General features: G+C 48.2%; 1 protein-coding gene across 22 annotated transcripts in view; it reads right to left on the minus strand.

Annotated features, from left to right (window-relative positions):
- Positions 1 to 14,633, minus strand: part of FMNL3 (formin like 3) — a 106,077-nt gene that overhangs the window by 76,329 nt on the left and 15,115 nt on the right. The gene's annotated exons all lie outside the window — the stretch shown is intronic.

The following is a 14,633-nucleotide window of genomic DNA, read 5'->3' on the forward strand; positions in this document are numbered from 1 at the left end:
GTGCACGTGTGTGTGTGCGCGCGTGTGCGCATACACACACACTTTTAAAAGTTGATTTGGGCAGAGCCTTGGCGTTTTACCCCGCCCCCCATCCCATCAAGCAGCAGAAAGGAAGCCATTCTTATCTCTCCTTCCAGATCTGCCAGCCTTGTAAGCAACGCTTAGCTACCATTTCCAGTTTCTGTTAGGTTTTCCCTCTTCCTGGTCCGCCTGCCCCAGGCCAGCTCTCATGCCAGGGGCCGAAATGAGGACAAGGTTTGCCTGTGGCACGTAAATAAATGTGGAAACCCAAGAGAACTTCCTCGCTCTTGAGCAACAGCGTTCAAACTTTCTGCCTGCAGGGAGCACATTGCACATCGGATTGTCTGTTGAGGGACTCCTGCAATGTGGATCAGAGTCATGGCAGTGGGGACGGTGGGTTTAACGCTGTTTCCCCAATCCAAATCTCCCTCCCTCCTGGAGCTGCTGCTACTCACAGAAGGGGAAACATATGGACACAATATGGGGGTCTGTGCCCCTGAAGAATATGTGCTGAGAAAAGGCTTAGAGATACACTTCCTTCTTTAACACAACATAACATCTAGGTTGGCTCTAGATGTCCACACATCTGCATCTAGGGTTGCCAAGACGCTCCAAAAATTGTTGGCTAGGGATGATGGGAGTTGCAGTTCAGCAACAGCTGGAGGGACAAAGGTTCCCCACACCTGGTGTAAAGGCGGAGAATGTAGGAGTTCAACGGCAATGAAATGGAGAACTTCAATGGATGAGGAACTTCAGGCTCAGCAGCATATGTGGCCTTCTGCCTGTTCCTCAGGCCTCTCCTCAGGCCATGCCCTGTCTCTCAAGGTCCTTTACAGTGGTACCTCGGGTTACATACGCTTCAGGTTACATACGCTTCAGGTTACAGACTCCGCTAACCCAGAAATAGTACCTTGGGTTAAGAACTTTGCTTCAGGATGAGAACAGAAATCATGCTCCGGCGGCGTGGCGGCAGCAGGAGGCCCCATTAGCTATAGTGGTGCTTCAGGTTAAGAACAGTTTCAGGTTAAGAACGGACCTCCAAAATGAATTAAGTACTTAACCCGAGGTACCACTGTATTTGATCTTAAATAAATGCAAAATAAGCACAGTGATTTACTGCAGAATAAGCTTGTGTAGACATCAGAAGCACTCTGCATTAATTTCAGGGCGTCATTCTAACCCGGGGACACATTGCCTTAATACCTGTTGTTGTTGTTGTTGTGCTGCTGCCACTTAAGAAGAGCACCTTCCCTGCCAAGTCCTTCCAGTGACATCAGGAGCTACGCTGTATTACCACACGCCTCTGTTGACAACACTACGGCATGGCGAGGGCCAAAACATCAAGGGTCTACACATGTAGGCTGTGTACACACCGTGCATTGAAATCACACACCCCTGAAATAATCCTGGGAACTGGGGTTTACCACTCACAGAACTACAAATCACAGCATTCTTAGCAAACTACACTTCCCAGAATTCTTGCGGGACAGGATGTGCTTTAAATGCGTACACTGCTGTAATTTTGGATTCCTTCCACGTCAATGGCTTCTACATCTTTCACTCCTTCCTGAATACCATACCATGCAGCACAAGGGCTCAAGCAGAGACACCACTTTCACACACAGTATCTGCGGTTGCCACCATCTCGTATAAAGTGGGGAAAACGGCTCATTTACACATGTTCGTTCGTTTATAAAATAGCCTGTTGCCAAAAACTCAAGCAAAGGGAAAGGAAAGAAACAGGAAACATATCTAGAGGTCAACATCTTGCTCAGGAACATGGGAGAGAAGGCACCGATAGAGGAGCAAAAGGAGAAAGAGTCCCCCAAGGGGCATGAAATGATTTTACTCAGTTGAACATGTTGCAGTTAAAATCTTCCATCAGAGGCACTACAAAACATAGCACTTTGAGCTCTTTCTGCTCTGTGACTAAGTGATTTTTTGGCATTATATCTTTGTGCACATGAGAATTTCTCTCTCCTGTAGTTTGGACAACAAGCTCAGACCCGGTTAAAACCAGTTGGCTGGCAACCACACCAGTACTAGCCATGAAAGGTTCTGCTTGTGACCAACTCTGGGGTTGCACGGCTCATCTCGCTTTTATTGGCCGAGGGAGCCGGCGTACAGCTTCCGGGTCATGTGGCCAGCATGACTAAGCCGCTTCTGGCGAACCAGAGCAGCGCATAGAAACACCATTTACCTTCCCGCTGGAGCGGTACCTATTTATCTACTTGCACTTTGCCGTGCTTTCGAACTACTAGGTTGGCAGGAGCAGGGACTGAGCAACGGGAGCTCACCCCGTCGTGGGGATTCAAACCGCTGACCTTCTGATCGGCAAGCCCTAGGCTCTGAGGTTTAACCCACAGCGCCACCAGCATCCCTCTTGTGGGCTATACTCAAGGTTAACTGAGCAAAAATGACTATATACACTCCAAAGCAGGTCCATCAGTTGCTTAAAGTGCATGAACTTCCAGGGGAATTCAAACAGCCATGCAGCCGTCTCCTCTGCCATTCCTCAATCACAACTTTTGCCCTATGTGGCCAGAGACATTTTGTGAGTCCCTGGGAAGGAAGGTGATGGAGAACCTTTGTTGATTATTTATTAATCATCTAAAATTACTGGGCACCACAGAAAAAATAGCACTTCCAGGCCAACAGACAATCTATAGTTGCAAGGCAAACTGCAGGATGAATAAGCTGATTGCTAAACAGAGAATAGTTAGGCCTTCGCCAGCCTATCAGAATGGCTAGCTAGATCTGAATTTATGATCAATTCAGTGGCTGCCTGGAAAGGAGAATGATAAAAGGACAGAAACAGTGCTGGGTAAATATAATGCTTAATTTTTGCTAGGCTTCACTTATAGTTGTTCCCGGAACCTTTCACAGCCTATGTGCAGCTCCACATATGTAGTAAAAAAAAAAAGTAAAAAAGCAGGCGGTGGGATGGGTTAATTTGAGCATGTGCTCAATGCATTTCCTTCGCCACTTAAAAACAGAATGAAATACAATCTCACATTTACCTCGAAGAGGAACTTCTGGATCACGTAGTATGATTCCCAGACCAATTTTGAGAAACAAATCACTTGTTAACTCTGCAAAGACAAGTGGGGGCTGCAACAAAATGTTGTAGTGTGGAGTGCTCTTACTCAGCTTTCCAAGATAATCCATTCAATTCCAACTTGGTTTTCCATACCTCTACCCCTGCATAACACGGTCAGCATTCTGTGGCCACTAAGCATTCTCGGTCCCTTTAGGTCTGCTTAGGTTCCCCTTCAATTTAGGCTCCTCCCCCCCCCCCTTTGTACTTCTGCAAACTGTGGGTTTCCACAAGCCCTTTATTGGTGGATGGTGTCACTGTGTCAGGCGATATAAGAACTAACGCTCACATAATTAAGTTCTCTATCCATGTTAGTTTGCTATGACTATACGCCTTGCCATCAAACTCTCCATACCAGGTTGTTGCTGTGCTCAAGGGCAAGTACACTGTTCCCACATCCTCTGGCCTTTAAAACCTTCCCTTGCAGGCTTCTGCTGCCTGTGGCATTTACCATATTTTTTGCTCTATAAGACTCACTTTTTCCCTCCTAAAAAGTAAGGGGAAATGTGTGTGCGTCTTATGGAGCGAATGCAGGCTGCACAGCTATCCCAGAACCAGAACAGCAAGAGGGATTGCTGCTTTCACTGCGCAGCAATCCCTCTTGCTGTTCTGGCTTCTGAGATTCAGAATATTTTTTTTCTTGTTTTCCTACTCCAAAAACCTAGGTGCGTCTTATGGTCTGGTGCGTCTTATAGAGCGAAAAATACGGTAAATACCCAAAGGGACTGAACTGAGCAAAATGTACTGTCAGCTGAGACCTTAGGCCAGCCTGGCATCATGCGTCAGGCAACTCATACTATGAGGCTTTTCATGTTCAGACTTCTCTCCTTCAGGGAACCCTCTTCCACACTGGCTTGCCTGACCAGGAAGCCCTGCGCACTGCAGAGGATTCTGCGACAGGTTCTTGGGGCACAGAGAGCACACCCAACCTCTGATGGCAGGTTCCATAATCCCCAGCCACTACTGCCAGCAGCTGTGTTGTGCCTTGCAGGGAAGCATCCATAATGTAGAGCAAGCTGTTTTCAAGTCTCACAAGGTGACCCTGAGTTCTTACGGGAAAGGGAGGCAGCCGGGGGGCGGAGAGGATCTATCTATTTTCTCCACACCCTGTCTAAGGTGCAGCTATGGTCTATCTGCTTCCAGCAGGCAGGGCCACACAGAGCTAAATATAGGTCCCTCATAATTGAAAGCCCTGCCTTGCACAATGGCTACTTTCTGCCCTCGTAATAGAACAAGCTTTTTTTATTTTGGTAAGAACTCAGGCCACAAATTGCCAGGTTGGAAGAAGCTGTAAAGCTTCAGCTAGGCCAGGTCTCCAGGCCCTTCCCTTCCGTGAGCTGGACATTAATAGGCAAGAAGCTTGGGAGGCAGGGAGAAAAAAATGCAGGGTTTATTAGACCCAAAGCGTCTGATACCTGCTGGAGAGACACGTAAGGTAGGAAAGAGCCGGCCATTGTCCCTGCTGCGATCACCATATCATGCCAAAATGGGTCATCAGCCCACTGGCCCAACACACCAAACGAATTCTCAGTTCCTCGTGGGATTGCACATATAAGTGTGTATGCATGTGTACATGCATGTGTCCAGAATGCGGCAGCTAGACTGGTGACTGGAGGCGGCCACCGAGACCACATAACACCGGTCTTGAAAGACCTACATTGGCTCCCAGTACGTTTCCGAGCACAATTCAAAGTGTTGGTGTTGACCTTTAAAGCCCTAAACGGCCTTGGCCCAGTATACCTGAAGGAGCATCTCCACTACCATTGTCCAGCCCGGACACCGAGGTCCAGCTCCGAGGGCCTTCTGGCGGTTCCCTCACTGTGAGAAGCAAAGCTACAGGGAACCAGGCAGAGGGCCTTCTTGGTAGTGGCGCCCACCCTGTTGAATGCTCTCCCATCAGATATCAAAGTGATAAACAACTACCTGACATTTAGAAGACCTCTGAAGGCAGCCCTGTTCAGGGAAGTTTTTAATGTGTGACATTTTACTGTATTTTTGGTCTCTGTGGAAGCCGCCCAGAGTGGCTGGGGAAACCCAGCCAGATGGGTGGGGTACAAATAAATTATTATTATTATTATTATTATTATTATTACATGCATGTGTATTTTTAAACAATATTTTCTGCCACTTTCCCACAGCTCAAGATGGCTTACAAAGATAGTTTCGCTCTCATTGTGACACTGTCCAGCATGCAGGCCTGGGACAGAGGTCAGAGGTAAGCCAGGAGTCGAGCCAGGGAGTCAGAGCCAAGGGACACACAGAAATGCTCCAGAGCCAGGAAGGCCATGTTGCTCAGGAAAAGCTCCAGGCCAAACAGGAAGCCATTTATATCCCTTCCTGTCCAGGAGGGCCCAATGGACAGGATGGGTAGGTGGGACCACTCCTGACCCCTGAGAACACATCACTGCCAGGTAAGATGTTCCAAGGTGCAGGCCTGTTACCTCACCACAAAGGGCAGCCACATGCACGGAACCAAAGGTTTCTGGTTCTAGAGTAGCCCCAACAACTACTGGCAGCAGGGCCTGGTACTGTTGCTCAATTACAGGGATGCCAGTGTTTCCTAGTCTTGCAAACCCCTTCATCCCCAGACAGCATGGCCTATGGTGAGGGATGATGGGAGTTGTAGTCCAACAGCATCCCAAGGCTGGGAAAGGCTGATGTAGTCCACTGCCTTCAGGATCACCTATCTGACTCTAGTAGCCATTGGCGTCCCAGAGCTACCCGCCAAAGCAAACTTCACTTAGATGAAACGTGCACAATGGGACTTGAGAACCAGCAGCCGTAGTTCTACAAGGGTTTGAGGGATTTGCAAAGGGAGAAGGATGTCAAGGCAGAACTCTCAAAGGTTGGATGGAAGAACTCAGTGACCTGTACAGTGTCTACTGTACAGTAGACTTTGAGTAAAAGGAGTGAGCCCCTGCATACTGGTTGAAGAATGCACCATTCTTTGGTTAAAAAGGTGAGAAGGTTAAAAATGCTGAGCAGATTTGGGTTCACAATTATTTGCTTAAATTAGGTGGAGCACAGAATTTCTCTTTTCTTGGAGCTCAGTTAGAGACCTGCATTGGCTCCCTGTACATTTCCGAGCACAATTCGAAGTGTTGGTGCTGACCTTTAAAGCCCTAAACAGCCTCGGCCCAGTATACCTGAAGGAGCATCTTCACCCCCCATTGTTCAACCTGGACACTGAGGTCCAGCTCCGAGGGCCTTCTGGCGGTTCCCTCATTGCGAGAAGTGAGGTTACAGGGAACCAGGCAGAGGGCCTTCTCGGTCGTGGCGCCCGCCCTGTGGAACGCCCTCCCATCAGGTGTCAAGGAAATAAACAACTATCCTATTTTTAAAAGACATCTGAAGGCAGCCCTGTTTAGGGAAGTTTTTAATGTTTAATGCTGTTTGGTGGTTTTAATATTCGATTGGGAGCTGCCCAGAGTGGCTGGGGAAACCCAGCCAGATGGGTGGGGTATAAATAATAAATGATTATTATATATTATTATTATGACTCTGTGTGTCTGTGCATGCAGATGTGTGGAGCCTGTGGCCCTCCAGATGTTGATGGACTCCACCTCCTATCAGCCCTAGCCAGCATGGCCAATTGTAAGGGATGATGGGAGTTGCAGTCCAACAATTTATAGAGGACCACATCATAGGAACGGCCTTGCTTTAAAGGCTCTGTATCTTGGGTGAAGAAAGGGTTTGTTCGTTTTTTCCTTCCTTCGATACAATGGGCTCCCATTTGCCCTCTTTAAAATCCACAGTGCATCCTGGGACGGGAGCCACCCAAAATATAAAGACACTCACCTTGACCTAGACTGTGTTTTATAGAGCAAGCCCATGAAAGGTGTTGAACACTGGTTTTTATATGTTTGAGAAGGCGGCAGACACCAAGCTGGGTGGAATTTCCTCAGATCTGGCGGCTTCAAGCTCAGGTAGCAAGACACTGAGGTAATCCTGGGAAAAGGCGATGAGAGTTTTGGAACCCCTGAGGCTAAGTGTCATGCGGCAGGTTAGAACAGAGCTCCCTTGACGGCTAGAGCATCAGACACGACGTTCCCCGACTGCCATGTTTTCTTGCGGCAACAAAAAAAGCGATGGCACCTGCTGCCATCAAGCATTCAGATGACAAGCAACTGCTCCAGACTTCCCTGTCCTGTGGCCTGACAGATGTTATGGACTTTGATTCCCATCATTCCTGGTCACCGGCCATGCTGGGAGTTGGGAGTTCCAACTACTTCTGAAGGGCACCAGCTTGGGGAAAGCTCTCATGTCTGGTCGCATCTGCTTCCAGGGATGGTATCCCAGGATGCATTGCTTCTGTGGGTGCTCACTGGTCCCAGGTTCACAGCATAACTTAGTTGTCAGAGGACTGGAAAATGGGCACAAACAGCTCTTATCTATTACTATCTTGCTCCTTATATTTTTAGATACAGGCAAGTAATGTTACTAGCAGGGCCTTTTCAGTGATGGTTCCTTGGTTGTGGAAGGCCCTTCCAAGCAAGGTGCGTCTTTCTCCATCATTATTCACTTCCAGGAGGAATTTGAAAACATTCCTATTTACCCAGGCATTTGGTGGCTGAAGCCATCACCTAAGACACTTTCAAGCCTATCTCTGCATCCTTAAGGGATAGAAACTGGCATCTAAAAAGACGACCACAAAGCACACAGCCCATATATATGTTCTGTGGGGTGATGGAGCTCAGATCAGGGAGCTCAGCCCCTGCATTTCACACTCTGCTGCAGGTGAGAGACTGTGGCACACCAGATGGAAAGTGCAGTTCCTCCACAACCACCTCAGTTGACAAAGGCAAGAAGAAAAAAGAGGCAGAGGGGACATCAGAGTGACGCAGTTGGAGGGTGGCAGCAGCAACTGTGGGGGCTGCGCTCACACCCCCTTTCCTGTGTGGCAAAGGAGAATGAACTCCAACTGCAGGAGGAAAGATTTAGCTCAAAAAATGTCAGCAGAAATTTTCCAACCATAATAATAGCCAAGCAATGGAACAAATTACCAAGGGAGCTTGTGGAGACCCAGTGATGGGAAACTCTGGAAAATAGTCACATCAGCTTCTGTCTGGAATGGTTTAACTGTTATTCATTCTGGTCAGGGGCAAAGGAGTGGGTTAGATCCATTCATTCATTCCCCCCCCCCCACCTTATAGAGGCTTATTAGCTGTATTCTCCACTAAAGGGACTCAAAAGCATTCTAAACTAGAGTTCTAGAAACCTAATAAAATAATCACATCTTAAATTAAGGAGCAAGCCAAGAAAAGGAACCCAGCGCTAGACCTCTCCTGGTTGGTGCCTACTCACCAGGAGCAGGAGGCGCTCCCTTAGATATTTAGGACACAGGACTTTTAGTGATGCAGACTCTCCCCATATTTACCTCCCCAGAATTCAGATCTTCTGTGGAGGCCCTTCTTAAGAGTAGTCCCATCTGACTGAGATTCAGGGAGCAGTGCCTGGAGTCCTAGCTGGTTCTCCCCCAGAGCCACAGACACAAGGCACCCCCACCAAACTCCTCAGCTAGCTGCACATCACTTAACTCAGAAGAGGGAGCTGCAAGAAGTGCTTGCCTGGATCAGGGCCTGGCAGAGAGCCAGGAAGGGGAGGAGCCTGCAGCACCTGCTAGGTAAGCTTTTGGTCTACATCACTGCTGAAGCAACAGCTCCAAGCACAGGCCTGACTGAGTGGAGGGAACCTGACATATTTTAAAAGCACCTAGGCAAGGCCAGGTACATTCTGCCGTGGAAGTTGCAGCAGCAAAATTCCTTCTGCACAGAGACAAGCTGGATTCCTATCAGCTGTACAGATGTGGCACATGAATGCATGCTCTTGATATTTCATAAGATTCTGCTTCTGCTATCTAAGCGGCAGGGCAGAGAGCAGTACCAAGCACTGGAGCTCCACCTCTAGCCATTTCAAACACTGTACCCACCTCCCACTGCCTCTGAAATTGCACCATTTGTCACCTTTCAAACCTCTTTGTGTCACTAAGGGCTGGGAAGGTTTGGGTTTGATATCCCGCTTTATCACTACCCTAAGGAGTCTCAAAGCAGCTAACATTCTCCTTTCCCTTCCTCCCCCACAACAAACACTCTGTGAGGTGAGTGGGGCTGAGAGACTTCAGAGAAGTGTGACTGGCCCAAGGTCACCCAGCAGCTGCATGTGGAGGAGCAGGGAAGTGAACCCGGTTCACCAGATTACGAGTCCACTGCTCTTAACCACTACACCACGCTGGAAACAAGGTGGGCTTGTTTCCCCACCTCAGCCAGCCCTCAAAGAAAGTGGAAAGTCTCTAAATTCAGTATGCAGTGCCAGTTCCTACACCTACGCAGAATAATCACAGAATAGAATAAACATAGACAGGAGGGTTCATATCTACATAGTAAGAGTTACCAAGAGCACAGAATCAAGGCCCCCATAAGCCTCTACATCTGCAAGACTAGCATAAGGGGCATACCTGCATATAGACCAGAGCGGAACTGTGCTGCAACTCTGCTGTCCAATCTTCTCCTTTTTAAAAACACCAACAACTGTGCTTTGTGTGTGGTTGCTCTATAAAAAAGCCAACACACGAGCTCTTCCTTGCATGCCAGAGGCTCTGCGTGATCAGGGCACCCACACAGCAAGGGGCTCCTGATCACGTGGAATCTCTCCATGTCAGGAGAAGCCCATGCGGTGGCTTTTCTCTACAGACAAATGTGTGCAATGCATTTGGAAAGGCAGGTGAAATGTCGGGGATGGGGGTAAAAGTACAGCCCCACTTTGGTCTGTCTGTGGGTGTGCCTTGCTTAGGAGTGGTGGAGGAGTTTGATTCAGTTACATTTAAAGACGAATCTACCCCATTCACACTTTCCAAAACAGTAAAAAGGTAAAGGTAAAGGGACCCCTGACCGTTAGGTCCAGTCGTGGCCGACTCTGGGGTTGTGGCGCTCATCTTGCTTTATTGGCCGAGGGAGCCAGCGTACAGCTTCCGGGTCATGTGGCCAGCATGACTAAGCCGCTTCTGGCGAACCAGAGCAGCGCACGGAAACACCGTTTACCTTCCCACCGGAGCAGTACCTATTTATCTACTTGCACTTTGACTTGCTTTTGAACTGCTAAGTTGGCAGGAGCAGGGATCGAACAACGGGAGCTCACCCCGTCGCAGGGAATCGAACCGCAGACCTTCTGATTGGCAAGTCCTAGGCTCTGTGGTTTAACCCACAGCGCCACCCGCGTCCCACTTCCAAAACAGTACACGAATCAAAATAGCGCTGACCTTCAAAATTCACACCTCTCTGAATTTTGCAAAACTGAGGTAAAATGTGCATAAAGATACATATATTAGCAGCAGGAGGGGTGCACTGCATTGGGGGAAATCACTTTGCAATAATGTGTATGTTAAGGAAAATTGCAAGTGTGTACATATGCAGAGAAATTAAAGATGCTGGTAACTTTTCAAAGAGACTTTTTTCTTTAAAAAGAAAATCTCAGACTGATGTGGAAAAGTGGAGAAATGAACTTAAGATTGGAAAAATGAGAAACTGAGAGACACCAAAACTGACAGATTCTGCCCATCCCAACCATGCATCAGGATGAAGTTGAGCCCTAATGTTGCCTCAACAAATATTAGCTGTCTCCTAAAGCTCTTCTCCAAGGGACGCGGGTGGCGCTGTGGGTTAAACCACAGAGCCTAGGACTTGCCGATTAGAAGGACAGTGGTTCGAATCCCCGCGACGGGGTGCGCTCCCGTTGCTCGGTCCCTGCTCCTGCCCACCTAGCAGTTCAAAAGCGCAAGTAGATAAATAGGTACCGCTCTGGCGGGAAGGTAAACGGCATTTCCATGCGCTGCTCTGGTTCGCCAGAAGTGGCTTAGTCATGCTGGCCACATGACCCGGAAGCTATACACCGGCTCCCTCGGCCAGTAAAGTGAGATGAGCTCCACAACCCCGGAGTCGTCCGCGACTGGACCTAACGGCCAGGGGTCCCTTTACCCCTTTACCTTTAAAGTTCTTCTCCAAGGGCTAGAAGGGTTGTAGCTGATTTAAGCGTTCAGATAGGTTTACTGTGATGCTGGCAAGGATTGACAGTTACGTGCTCACATGTGGAACTACTGGAGCTAAGACAGGGTGGGGAACCAGGCATTTTTCAACTCCCATCAGCCCCAGACAACATAGCCAGTGGCCACCGATGATGCAAGCTGTGGGGCAACAGCATTTGGAGGGCCACAGGTCCAACCTCCCTGACAAAGTAAGGGCTTGTTTGGCTAGCAATGCACTCTTCCATTAACAGCTCAGATGGCGAAGGAATAGCAGCAGTGTCTAGAAAAGCAGCCAGAGGATGTGTCTGGAGAGGCATGTGAGTGTTGGTTGGAAGGGGTGCAGAACAGAGTAGAAGATTCAGGGCTGTGGCTCAGCCACTCCCCAACTCAACTAAGAACCACTGCTGTGGGATTTTTAAGAAAGTTGTTGCCACAGGGCAGTTTGATAGCCACAAGCCAGAAAGCACAGAACTAATGGCCACGATTGCCAAAAGCGCAACCTCCTTGTTGAAAGGCAGTATGCTCACGGTGGACTAACAAAGCCCAGTGACTGAGGTGTCCATATATAGCATTCCTGGATTGCAAACCAGCAATTCTTCCATTTGCTGTTAAGTGGGTCCAAGACACAACACAGGGTGACTGTGGCTTTTCCTACCCTTTCTTTCCCGGAATATTTGCCCACATAGATGTCCTCTCCCTGGCTAGCTTGTTGTGTGATATATCCATAGCAGGTCCCAAAATACAGTGGCAGAAAATGTGAAGGGGGAAACTTGAGCTGCAACTGAGCAGCCCTAACCAGATGCAAAAGAAGGCTGCAGATACCTATTCCTTTAACACAGCAATGAGGAACCTGTAGTCCTCCAGATGTTGTTGGTGGGCTCAAACTCCCGTCCACCCTAGCCAGTGTTGAGGGCCCACCACTTTCCCCATCCCTGCTTTAATAGATATATAGAAGAGGGAATTACAGCAGAGACATCTCTGCATGTGTAGCTGCACCTGCAGAGAGAAAAAACCCTCTTCTTCACCATTGTTAAAGGCATGGGATGCTATCCTCCTTTGCATCTGGCCACCTCCCTAGGGGATTAACAGCGGGGCTAGACAGGGTTATGATCCTTTGCTTGTGAACTTCCCACTGGTATCTGACTAGCTACTGTTTGAAAAACATTTGCTAGTGATCTGTTCTGGGCAGACCATCAGTCAGATCCCAGCACAACAATTCTTGTATTCCAAAAATCATCAGATAATCCCTGAGACTACACCCTCATCATCTCACCCTGAGTCACAAAGCTTTGTTTGCCCGTGGTTTCAGAATGAACTTAAAACGGTGGAGGGGGGGATTGCAGCCCTCCATACAAGGCTGGATTCCAACTCCCATCATTTCTGACCATTGGCCTTGCTGTAGATCTGTGAGACCAGTCCAGCAACATTTCTGGAGGACCACCCCTCTTTGAGAACATCAGCCATGAGCAGAGATCTCCTTTCCCACTTTAGCAGCCCAGCCTGAAACACACCTTTGAAGGTGTGAGACCCACTGAGTGTAATAGGACTGGCTTTCTTCTAGCAGGTATGCCTAGGTCTGCAACTATCCCTGCAGCTGATACTGCCAGAAGCGTCTCAAGCATTAGCCCATGCGCCTGTGTTTCCGGCCTTTGTGGCCGTGTTCCGCTCACACCACACAAGTCGGCATTTCCTCTGCTTTAAAAACACATGCACACATAAAAGCTGTTCTCCCCACCCCCAGCAATTTGAATAGAAGGCAGGCTGCAAATATGATCTCGAGAATTTGAAAGCCCAGGGGTTCAGGCATGCACCAGAAATGCCAGTTTTAACTGCTCTTTTACGTTCTGGACCTTAACGGTAAAAGGTTGCCCCTTATTCCAGAACATCACGGCAATCAGCATCCCTTATTTCAAGCGCAACGCTGCCAAAACAGTATTTTCAGATTGGTGGATTCGGCATGGTGGTCATCTGTTGAAAACTGGGCAAAAAGGGAAGCACACATTCAAGCCATGTCAAGAAAGGCTCTGAAGAGCTGCTTCAGATGTGGATAATTTTGTTTGGGAATACACCCAACATAATGTGGGAATGTGATGAAACAGTATGTGTGCCATTACTGGTATACTTGTCAGGCACATGCACTCCTGACTTGCCAGCTGTGTGTTTTTGAATGAATGAAGCTGCCTTAAACCAAGTTCCATTGCAGCCCAGTCTCATTTGAGTAGCAGTGGTTCTCAAAGGTCTTGTGCAGCTGGCAATCCCAGGTCTGCTACCCAAGATCCTTTAGCTGGAGATACCAGAGATTGAGTCTGCGCCTGAGGTATACAAAGCACACATTCTACCGCTGACCAATGGCCCCTTCCCTTTGGAGGGCCACTATTGGAGTATGCAAATGAGTGTGCCCAAAAGTTATAGGGGGCATCTTGGCTCCATCACAGGCTAAAGGTGATCTCAGAGCAGCCCCACTGAAATCAATGGACTTAAGCTAATTTATTTCAGCAGGTGAATTCTATGTACGACTAACATTTTGTGCGCAAGCATAAGAAAATAGTTTGTGGGGGGCTGTTTTGGTGCATGGGGAAAGCATTAAGCGGGCACACACTGCTTCTCCACTCAGAATCATCCCCTCCCCAAGCTGGTTTTCATTTAAACCAACAACAATAAACACTGCCCAGGCTCCACTGCACAATTTTGCACATCATGTGTAGGGTTAGCCCCTTAAAAAACAGGGCCGAACTAAATCTGCCTGTGTTTAGTTATGGCAACAAAGTTTTTTTCTTTCATAAATCACCGGCAAGCAAAAGCTGGCCTTTGGGATTTCCAGGGAAACGGAAAGCAAATCTTTTCTCCAGTGCAGATGTTATGCTGTGAAGCAAAGGCTTCCTGGCTATTTCCTCCTGTCCATACATCCTAAACTACCTCCTGCTTGCTCCCCATACCCCTTTGCCATCAAATCCAGGTTTTGCAGTTTGTTCAAAGCATGGGGGCATCAATTTAGTTAAAACACAACGTCATGTCTTATTATCCAGAATCTATGGACCCCTCCATGTGTGGATAAATTTCGGGGAAATGGAAGATGTGACTCACAGAGAAGCCACATGCCTTCCTCTGGCAAGTGCGTCCCCCATAAACAGGAAACACATAACAAAGATGCTTAGGACCAATGGGTTCTTTTTGCCCTTCAAACATACCTCGGGTTAAGAACGTAATTCGTTCTGGAGGTCCGTTCTTAACCTGAAACTGTTCTTAACCTAAAGCACCACTTTAGCTAATGGGGCCTCCCGCTGCTGCCGCACCGCCAAAGCACAATTTCTGTTCTCATCCTGAAGCAAAGTTCTTAAGCCGAGGTACTATTTCTGGGTTTAGCGGAGTCTATAACCTGAAGCGTCTGTAACCCGAGGTACCACTGTACTTCTTCGGCAATCACTCGTAGCCGAGTAAGATTGTCTTCCATGAAAACGGTCTTAACAGTGAGTCCGTAAGTTTGAATTGGGCGGAATT

This window comes from Podarcis tiliguerta (genome assembly GCF_965153285.1).
Source record: "Podarcis tiliguerta genome assembly, chromosome: 2".
In the NCBI taxonomy this organism is placed as follows: Eukaryota; Metazoa; Chordata; class Lepidosauria; order Squamata; family Lacertidae; genus Podarcis; species Podarcis tiliguerta.